Below are 11,592 nucleotides of genomic sequence, written 5' to 3'. Positions count from 1 at the left end.
GGATGGTCTTCCACCATTCATATGCATCCCCTTGCAGCAAGGAAACAGAGTATTCAGACTTAAGCTCTTATATACAATGTAGCTTCTTAAATACTCTCTCCATTCTTTCAATTCACTGTTCAGCTTCTAGTGGATCCACTATTCCCTTGAATTCAGTAGCCCCAAATTTCATCAATTTATCATATTGTCTAGCTGGAGGTTGTGATTGCACTATTAGTGCCTGGGTTTGAGCTTGTGTTGGCAAGTTTCTAGCCATTTGTTGAAACAGTGTAGCCATCTGCTGAGCAAACTGAGCAGGAAACTGCGGCATCAGAGGAGCTAGAGTGGCTGACCCACTCACATTCTAGAGAGCTAGGGCTTCCCCCAGTTCCCTAGCCTCAATAGATTGCTCGACAGAATGATCTCCTTCTTCCATTCCGATTCAAAGAGATTATCTACTCCCTGATAACAAACACAAGGAGGATTATCTCCATTAGTTCATATTCACAATGTAAATGCATCATATGTATCAATAAATGACATTGAGCAGTTGTACTAATCAATAAAATAAATCAAATACATAGTTCAAAACTCATTCAAAATGTTTCTCTGATACCACTAAAACATGTCACACCTTATCCCTCCATAAGGCATAACATGATCCCGTAGTATATCTAATGAATTACTGTACTTCGCCTACCTATAACTCATTAAACATACTTATAGGGATTTTAAACCCTTTACCTTTCAATTTAAAATGGTGGGTCATATTTCTTAATTATTAAAAATCCTTTAATTGGAATTTATATCAAAATTAAACTATTGGTTTATATAAAATCTTCACAATTTTTGTAAAAATTTCGACAGAGTGCCAGCTATATTTTGAGAAAACAGTTCTTCAAAACCTGAAAAGAAAGCACTTCCAATAGATTTTTCACCAACCTAACTCCAAATAATACTCAATTCAACACAAGTCAACACATTTCAATAAACCTTATCATCATTGCATTTAATTCAATTTACATACCATAGTCCCAAATTTCAAAAAGAAAATAAGAAATAACATTATTACAAGCTTTACTATATAACTGCTCAATGTGTACATATGGATACATATTATTAATTTACATCAAAAGAAATATTTACAAAGGGTATAATTAATATACCCGGAGAAAGTCCAAAATAGCTTCAAGTTCAGCTCCAAGCTCAAAATAGCTTCAAGTTCAGCTCCAAGCAGTTTACTCCGCTGCCTTGTCCTTTTCCTTATCTACGACAGCAGAACAAGCTATCGCTGAGTATTGATACTCAGTGGTACACAACTAAGTAAATTCAACTCACTACAAAGCATGATAAACCAAAATATGACAAATTAAAATTTTCATAATCACATGAGGTTTTTTCCAAAATCTCTAGTTAACATGAGCTATTTATTTCAAACCATTTTTCACAAATCACAAAATAAAGGTATTGCTAAGAATATACCGTCTAGACCATGACATAAAATTTCATGATCAATGTCGTATTGTACACCACGATAAAGCAAATTACCTCACTAACCATTATTAATGAGGGAAGGGCTAGCTAGCTAATGAGTACTCATATAGTCTTGCCCCACTAACCGTTATTAATGGGAGACATAAGCAATTTTTAATTGCCAAACCCCAAATAGCCGTTATTACAGGGGATTTTCGAACGGGACTGTCATGCTAACTGTGGTTTAAAAACTAATTCATAAAATTTCCATTCAAATAATTGCATTTTAATTCACTTAACACAAATCATTCAAGAATTTACCCTTATAAGGTTGGCAACACACAATTCATAAAGTTCAAAGAGAAAATCACAATTGTCACTAACACATTCAAACTCACAATTCATTCAAAACAATTTACAATATTAAAATCCATTGAATAAAATTAGTTGTGTACAAACCTCTAGTGAGTCGCCTCCTTGCCTTGACTCACTCATTCCATGTCCTTTCCAGTCTCTTTTCTACTGAAACACAAAATCACAGTGTTTCAATACCTATCCAAATTATTTCTAATAGAAATTTTAATAATTGAATTTTTCACTCTACTTTATTTTACTTCTAAGGTCCCATAAATTGAATTCTTTGTGTTTTTTTACTATGGTGGTTACTATTCATTCGACCAATTGGTCAAAATATTGACTTTTTCATACTAAATAGGTTTGTTAATTCTAATTACTCCTACATACCATATTTTGGGTCACATTTTTATTGGTATTGATTGCCAAACTCAATTCAAGGTTTCCCAGAAGAATTGAGAAATTTTTAGTTTAGGGTCACTTACTTCTACTGTTCCATTGGACCCCCTATAGTGGGAATTTGGCTGACTTCCCTTCATCAAAGTTGTTCCTTAATGTCTTAGCTTTAATTCCCTTTTTGAATCACTCAATTTATAGTTTTTTAGCTCAAGTTATGCTATTTCTAAAGTGGCTGGCCAGATTGGTTCAAACCCAGAATTCTGATACCCATACCATTTTAGTTCTGGCAATTTTGAGCAACCAACTTTGGTTGACAATTTGACTTGGTTATGGGCAGAATTTGGGCTTGTGTTCTTCATGAAAGTTGTAGTACTATGTCATAGCTTTCCAATGGTCTAAAAATAAGGTCATTTGGACCTTTCTACTCCAAGTTATGACCATTTGAATAAGTACTATTCATATGGTCAATTCTGTATAGGGCAGTGTGTGTAATCCGAATTTAACCTAATTTTACACCCACTTATGGTCAATTTTAGGGTAAGGTTTCAACACGAAAATTGTAGCTTTGGGTATTAATTTTCATCTCCAATTGACCTCACATCAATTGGAGCAACAGAATTGCAATTACGGCATTTGAGTGGACCATGGTCAGGCTGTCCAGATTGGGGCAGCATCACCTTCAATCCCACTTAAATTTCCATGCATTCAATCAACTCCCAAACATACCAATTGACCAATTTAAACATCAATTTGGTCAATTGGCATCAATTACTCAAATTCTCTAAGTTTTCCCCCAAAACCCTAAGGGTCAAGAACCCTAATTCCTCAATTAGTTCAATTCATGAAATTATGGTGTATAATTCACTTCTACATACTCATTCTAACTTGTTTACATATTTAATCCCATCAATAACTATTAAACTTAAGTCCCCATAGGTTGGCCGAATTTTCCCTAGGTTTCTTAGCATGCCACTTTTGTTAAATTTTTCATCTAATTATAAAGAGAGAGAGAAAATTGGAGGAATCATCACTAACCATTTGGTGCTCTTAAATCTTCAATTTCCTTTCTAATTTCTCCAAATTCTCTTTTCAATTATTCTCTTCTAATGGAAATTATAAGGTTTCTAAGGGTTTTTGCTAGGGTTTATGGTGGGAAATCAAGTGTTTGGAAGCTTGATTTTTTGTGTGTTAATGGTGGATGAGAGAGAGGAAGCAAGAGAGAGAGGGAACAGTTTTGAATGGGAAGAAGAAGACTTTAGTTTTTTTTTCTTTTTATTTTTTTTATTTGTCTCTTATAAGTAATTATCCCAAAAAAAATTAGAATTAAAATTATTAATTATATCATGCTTAAGTAAGCATGATGATGTCATAATGTTTTTCTTTATTTTCTTTTCTTTTCCTTTCATACACCTTTCCTCTTTTAATCAATTTTTCAAAATATTAATTTCCTATATCTTAGTGGACATTTAGGCAAAAAGTCACCTCTAAGGGTGAATTGACCAATTTGCCCCTTACCGGCCTGATCCGATTTTCCAATAATACCAAATTGCTTCTCGAACCCTGATTCAATTATTTGACCTTGTTCTCCACTCTTTTATGTGGTTTTCACTTTTCCCTTAGCTTTGCGATAATTCCTAGGACTGCAGTGTTATAATATCTCATACGAAATTAGGGTTTTGACTAACCTCGCAGTCACTTTCCGTTACGGTCACCCATCGCTGTGACCTTGGCTCATTTAACCTTTTATGCTTTGTTTTTCTTATTTGTATTTTACTTTCAAGTAATTACTATTAATTTTTATTTTGAACTTTTCTAGGTGGTACAGACATAGTTCTAGATATCCTAACTGTCCGGATAGACACTGGTCACCGGAACAGTAGAATGTATAGGATTATGCATGTAAGGGTGTTACATGGGTTCTCTTGGGTGTAATTGGGTTGATGGGTAGTATAGCTATGAGCTTATAATGATGATTTATTTATTGTTGATAGTGGAAGATGACATGTCCATAGATGTAGCCCTATGTTTAGAGGGTGAACCACGTAAATATTGGTATTTTATGTGTTTGCTTTGTTTCTTTGCAGTTTACACGCTTTCACGGTGCACAACAATGTTGATGGGGTGACCACCTGAAAGGTAACGCGCAAACCTCTGAAATGAGATTGGCTAGAGTGAGTTTCTTAGAATCTACAATGAAAATCATTGATTATGGCTAAGATGCATTCCATAGAGAACTCTCTATTGAATGGAACTTCCATTGATTTCTAGCAAACCATACTCCCCTAAAAAATCATGATTGCTTTCTCTGCATAAAGAATGTCATAGTGAACAAGAAGGTTCAAGAACCAACATTTGTATGTAGGAGGTGGGCCACTTAAGACTACAACTCGCAAAGGGCCATAATATCAAACTTGATCTATAAAATTACATGTCATCAAGGCATAATTAATAGTTTCAAAATTCATATCACATTGCAAAGAAAATAGATCAAATTAAACTCAACCTCAAAAACTAGCTTAAGGAGAGGAGTATTGTTGTACTCTATATTTGCAAGTGTACGGTTCATGAATTTGTTAGTATAAAGCAAATCAAATATTGTTCCCACAAGGAAGTGGTATCAAGTATCAAAATTAGAGCTTTTTATATTATTTAGAGAACCAAGTTTGATTTAATTAATATTTAGCTAATTAAATTCTAAAATAAAAGCTATTTGACAATTAATTAATAAAGGATGCAATTTTAGAATTTAGATTTCATCAACTTCATATGGCAATTTTCATGGATGAGTAAACTTGAGTTGTTAAATTAAACACTAGATTCTCTGATGTAAATTATGCTCCCTTTCGAGATACACAACCGTGCATACATTAACCTTATGTCTACTTTCATGATCACAAGAATTAATATAAACCCATTAAACTCAGTGGTAAACCATGCATTCGGTCATGTAACGGTTTAGGCATGCACGAGTCATACGATGTCCCAAAGAAAGTGTTTTTTTTTCTAAAAAACAATTCCTAGGTCTGTTGTTTTAATGAACTAATGACACGCTTCATCTTTCAGTCCATCGCATATCATCTTAAAACATGTAAACAGTGATCAAGTATTCACAAGCATTAAGCCTTAAAATAATATATTAATTTAACAACACTCAGTCAATCCGTCCAAATTAATTAGCCATAGGAGAATCAAAAGACTATATCTAAATTCTAGAACAAGAAATTTAGACACTCATTGAACAAGAATAAAATAAAATTCCCATTATCGTAAATCCCAAATTTATCATCTAGAAGTCATAAAATTTAGTACAAGGGAAATAAAATCAGAGTTAAAAGAATCCCTTTTGACTTGAGTAAACGTTAGTGTCTTCAATCTTCTGACTAGATTTCTCTCTGCTTGATATTCTTGTTCACCAGTGATATTCTTGTTTCGGCAGTGTGTACGAACAAGTGAAGGAAGTCCTCTGTGATAGTGCTCTCCTTTTCTATCTATATCAGGAGGTGAAGTAAGAAACCCTTTGCAGTTGCGGCTAAGCAAATTAAACCCATAACTTATATATTTTATTTACTTATCAAATTCCCCCAAGCTTGAATTCTTGCTTGTCCTCGAGCAAAATAGATATTCAATGGCAAAAATGACAGTACAATGCTCAAGCCTCTTAAGCATAAATATCACTCCAACTTATTTATTCAACCTGGAATGTAGCAAGATCTAATAAAAAGTAAATGATCATATTTTCTTTCTTCTTATTTTCTTTTCTTTTTTTTTTATACATATATACTGCTTTTCTTCTTTGAGAAATCACTTGCCTTTTACACAAATACTAACATTTGTGATGAAAGCACCCGACTACTCAACAAGTCATCAACTTAAACTGCTTTGCATACCCATATCTCAAGTCACAAATTGACATAAAAGTTAACATGGAGCTCATGAATACTTGAAGTACTAAGCAACTCAAAACGTAGGAGTAGATGATTATGATCTTCTTTCTTTGACACACACACTCACTATTTTTCTTCCTCAAGAAATCACTTGCCTTTTACACGAATAATAATATTTGTGATGAAAGCACCTGGCTACTCAATTAGTTATTAACTTAAAGTGCTTTGCATATTCATATCTCAAGTTATCAATTGACATAAAAGTAAACATGGAGCTCATGAATATTTCAAGTAATAAGTAACTCAAAACATTGGAGTAGGTTATTAATTATGATCTCTTTTCTCTCTCTCCTTCTTCTTCTTCTTCTCAAAGAATTTTTTTTTAGTAGAAAGATCAATGCTAATTCCAAGTTAAGCACCATATAGGAATGAGGTTTGTACCAATGTTCCATGAGCATCAAAGTATTACCCAAATTTTGAATCTTAACCAAGAGCATACAAAATATGAAAAATTTATCAAAAATTTTCAGCACATATCATCATGCATTCATGCATATAAATCTACTTCTCCCTCCCCCAAACTTAGATCATATATTGTCCTCAATATGAAAGTAAATCAAAGGAAAGGAGAACAATGCTCCCGTAGTAAGTGATATAGTCAAATCATATAGGCATTTAGGGTTAATATTTATTATATTTTGTTAGTATTTTGTTACTTTTATGTTTATTTTTAAGTTTTTTTAGTTTTCTTTTAATTTGGTTTGGTCCCACGATTTTTGGCCTTTATTAGGTGTGTATTGATGGCTTGAGATGGTATGGAGACAATTGGAGAAGTGTCGGAGCCTTAAAAATGGAGTTTGAAAGCCATTTTAAACAACACAACCCGTGTTATAGAATAACAAGATAACACACCCAATGTTATTAACAACACAGGCCATGTTTTTGGAAGAGTGAAATATCACGACTCGTGTAAAAAAATCATGGCCCATGTTATCTCCAGCACCCCAGAAAAGCTAAAAATTGAAGATCCAGAGACTTACATAGGGTTGGGTTGTGCAAACTCAAAGGATTATATGACTTGTATTGTTTTCGGTGACAGAATTATAGATTTTCCCTCCCACAATTCTTGGCCATTCCTGGAGGTTTTCTAAGCCTATTTGGACTCTAAAAAAAAGGGTTTTACATCAGATAAAATAAAATAAGTCAGGGTTTCAAGGGGGATTGAACCTTTTTACTTTCAAAAGAGCATATCACCTTTGAGAGAGGCGAGAGGCGAGAGGCGAAACGGATCTATAATATTTTCAAAGGAATTTCCAATTAAAGTTCCAAAAGTTCAAGGCTGCAATTCTCCATCTAGATTCTTTCATTCTATTTCTTCTCATGTCTTTTCTTTATTATTTTATAAACTTGATTGTAAAACTCATCATGTGTGAGTAGTTTCTTTATTTTAGGGTTAGAGATATATCACTTTCAATTCAGTTATGGATTTAATTTGATCATATTTAATAAATTGGATATTTTGTTTTTTTGATTCAATCTCTTGTATTCTTAATGCATGCTATGTGTTAAGCTCCACTTAGTATTGATTTTAGATATTAATTGAAGGACTAAAATGTAAAGATTAATATTGGAATAAATAGGATTTTAAACTTAGGATTTTTGATCTAGAGATATGCTAGAATTCTATGGGGATTTAACAATTAATCAAGAAATATAATGGGTTTTAATAATTTAATGGCCACGAAAGTAGGGTTTGCATTAATTAAAATATAGCTTGAATGCTTTAAGAGAGGACTTAACGTAACTTAGGATTAATTTCCTTCAAAGTAATAATTTCCCATTTATTGAATCAATTGGATTAGATCTATAATTGATTGAAGTATAAACCCCTAACGCTAGAATGCTCTTATTAATTGATATTTAAGTTTAGTTAATTACTTTAGATTTTATTTCATTTAAATTAGATTTAATCACTACTTCTCTACAATTTGATCGTTTATATAATTATAATTGTTGTGTGGTTTGGTACTCAACATAGTTCTTGTGGGAACGATATTCACTCATTACTTTATTACTTGTTAATAATCCATTCACTAGCAAGATTTTGCACAATAAGTTTTTGGCACCATTGCTAGATACCCATGTTTTGATGTTGAACAATACGCAATTTAATCAATTTAGACTTTTATTTTGTTTAGTTTTTATTCATATACTTTATTTTGCTTTGTTTTATTACTTTTCAAGACATTCTATTTAGTTTATGACCAGAGCTAAACCAAAAGAATAATTGCTTGAATTGGGTCCAGAAATAGATAGAACTTTAAAAGCCATAAAAAAGGGAAAAAAAAAGCTGTAGACACCATATTTTGTCCTAGCTAATAATTTTTTTAAAAAAATAATTAAAAAATATATGTGCAAAAAAATGCAATTAAATTGAGTTGTTATTTTCCTTCTTTACTTTAATTTTAATTTAATTTTCAATTTTATTTCATATTTTTATTTTAATTTTAACTTTAATTTTCTACTTTGCATAGTCTTGTTTTTTACTTGGATCTTAATTTTGATTCCCTTTTCATTTCAACTTTAATTTTAATTTAGTCTTAGTTAAAATAAGAAATAAAAAGAAAAATGAAATCTTTAATCTTGACCTTTTAATGTTAGTGGTTAATTTCAACCATTAGATTTAGAATTTTTATTTTAGAAAATTGAAGAAAAGAATAAAACTATTTCAATTAATCCTCACCCTTGATTTTCTTTTTAATTTTGTTTCTTAGCCATCAAATTTTAGAAAATAAAACAAATTTGGTACTTTTTAATCCTAACCTTTAATTTTTCTTATGATTTAATTTCACCCTTGGATTAAAATTAGTTAACGTGATTTCAGTTAAAGTGACTTTTGTGTATTTAATCCAAACCATCTATTTCTTTTTGTAACAACAAATTTAGGCCTTAATTTGGATCCAAAAGTAAAGATGACAAAATTTGTACAATTTAATCCAAGCCATCAATTTCCTTAAGGTTTAAATTTAGACCATTGCATTAGAAATTAGTTAAAACATTTTGTACCTTTTGATCTTGATCCTTTATCTTTGTAAGGATAAATCTAGACTTTAAGATTAAAAAGTAATAAAAAAAAATCCTAAATCAATCATAACCCTTAATTTTTTTTAGAGATTTAATTTGTACCATTAATCAATAATTAGTTAAAGTAAAATAAAGACAAATTAGTACAATATGATCCTAACTATTAATTTAATTTGCAAGGAAGAATTCTTGACCCTTGATTAAAATTAATAAAAACAAAATAGTTCTGATTTAATATAAATTTTTGATCTTTTATCTCTTTAATTTTTTACCATTAGATTTAAGATAAAAATAATAATAAAAAAAAATTTGTACTTTTAAATCCCATCCCTTCATTTTAGTTTCTTAAATCTGACCCTTTATTTTAGGGTTTTATTTTTCCTTACAAATACCATGTTATCTCTGTAGTTGGGGTTGGTGTCAAAGAAACTCTAAAATGACAACACTCTTGCCCTCGAGCTAAACCTCTGCCTTTCTCCCATCGTGACCCTCAACAGTACCTTGTTGCATTCTCACCTTTGTTTTGTTACCCATATACACACACCCACCTTCCTTTAGCAAATCAAACCCAAAACCCAGTCCCATCTCTTTACTGTTGGTGTTATCATGCAAAGCAAACCCATCTAGCAAATCTTTTTTTTTTTTTTTTCTGTATTGAACAAAGTAGCACCAGTACCTTCATCAAGCTTCATCTGAATTGCATTGGATACCCATTCTCTCTTACTCGACGGCATTCACATAACACCCATATATGACTCCTATTGATTTTCTTCGATTCACCAACACCAATTTGCTACATCACCGGGTTTCAGTTCATTTCCTTCATTTTCAATCAATTCAACATCACCTAGCTCCTCTTCGCTGTTTCTGAGCAATTTCCTTTCACTTGGTAGTGCTAGACCTGAAAGCCAGCTTCCTTTACGTCTATTTGCTCAAGCCATTAGCACTTGAAGAAACTTCTGCTCAACGCCACCAATCGGTTCCTTAGGAGGCCATTCACTGGCAGACCCATTTGACACACTGACACTTTTCTTATGAGAATCAATTCTCCAATCATTCTCCCTAGTTTAGATTATTTGCTACAACTTGGTTTAGGTGAGGATTTGCTTGTTTCATTTAAACTAGCTTTGTAAACTAGTTTCTAATTCTTGACTATTTGATTTATTGTTTGAAAGGGGTATTGTGGATGTTAAACCAGATTGATATGCTTAAACATTTTGGGTTCATTGTATTAACTGCACATCTTACTTCTCCTTAAGTGATTTTTGTTCTTCCCTTGGTTCATGTAATTTCCAACAAAAATGAATATATATATATATATACACACACACACACAGATATATGGTGATGAATCTAAAATTGATTATATGATATGGTTTAAAGCTGTGCAGCTCATTCTTTTGGGATTTTTTTAAAAATTTTTATTGCTGTCATTTTTTTTTGGTTAATATGGTTTTGGCCCAATAGAGTCTTGCTCTTGGTGATGCCCAATATTTATGTTTAGTCTTGTTCAATCTAAGTTGGAATTGGTCATTAATATGTCATATCAAAACACAAGTAGCTATAATATAAAAGTTCATGAAATTGTTTTTTTTTTTGGATGAAATGCATTAGCTTGTCAAATGAATATTAAAGTATTTGTTACCTCACGCCTTGTGTACAAGCAAATGAAAGCCTTTGTGTTCAATATATTGTGTTAGGCTTGCAATAGAAAATCATTAGTATCAAATGGGTATTACATTTTTATCTTTGAGTTTTAGGTCACTGTATTTAGGATGATATGTGGACGAGGCTTCTATAAAAATCAACGCTAAGTAACTTAGCATTGCTAACATGTTTGTATTTAATTAAAAACTGATATGGAAGACATTGGTTAAGAGTTTGGTTCTTGGAAGGTACTTCATAATTTTTTTTGGTTGAATAAAAATCTTTTTTTATATTTATAAATTTTTTTTTTAAGTTAAGGGGCATCCCTTAACTACTTAAATAGGGGGAAGCCCCTTAAATTTTCTATATCATTAATATTAATTAAATCAAATAAAATTTTCTATAAACTATCTTTTTAGTGGTTAAAGAGGTAACCCCTTAAGCTACTTAAATTGGAGGATCCCCCTTATATTATTGTTAATTTATTAAAATTATTTAAATCAAATAATTTTTTTATTTTTTATAAAATAACAATCTTTAGTGGTTAAAAGGAGTACCCCTTAAACTAATTAAATAAGGGGATACCCCTTATTTTTTTTTCTACTTTATGAAAATTATTTGAGTGAAATAAAAATTTTTCTATAAAAACATATCTTTTTAGTGGTTCAAAGGGGTACTCCTTGATTACTTAAATAAGGGGGATACCCATTAAATTATTATTTATTAATTAAATTATTTAAATCAAATAAAATTTTTCTATAAATATTTTTGT

The sequence above is a fragment of the Hevea brasiliensis genome, chromosome 11, assembly GCF_030052815.1.
Source record: "Hevea brasiliensis isolate MT/VB/25A 57/8 chromosome 11, ASM3005281v1, whole genome shotgun sequence".
Taxonomy (NCBI): domain Eukaryota; kingdom Viridiplantae; phylum Streptophyta; class Magnoliopsida; order Malpighiales; family Euphorbiaceae; genus Hevea; species Hevea brasiliensis.
The sequence above is the reverse complement of the archived record's forward strand: the minus strand, read 5'-3'. Positions refer to the sequence as shown.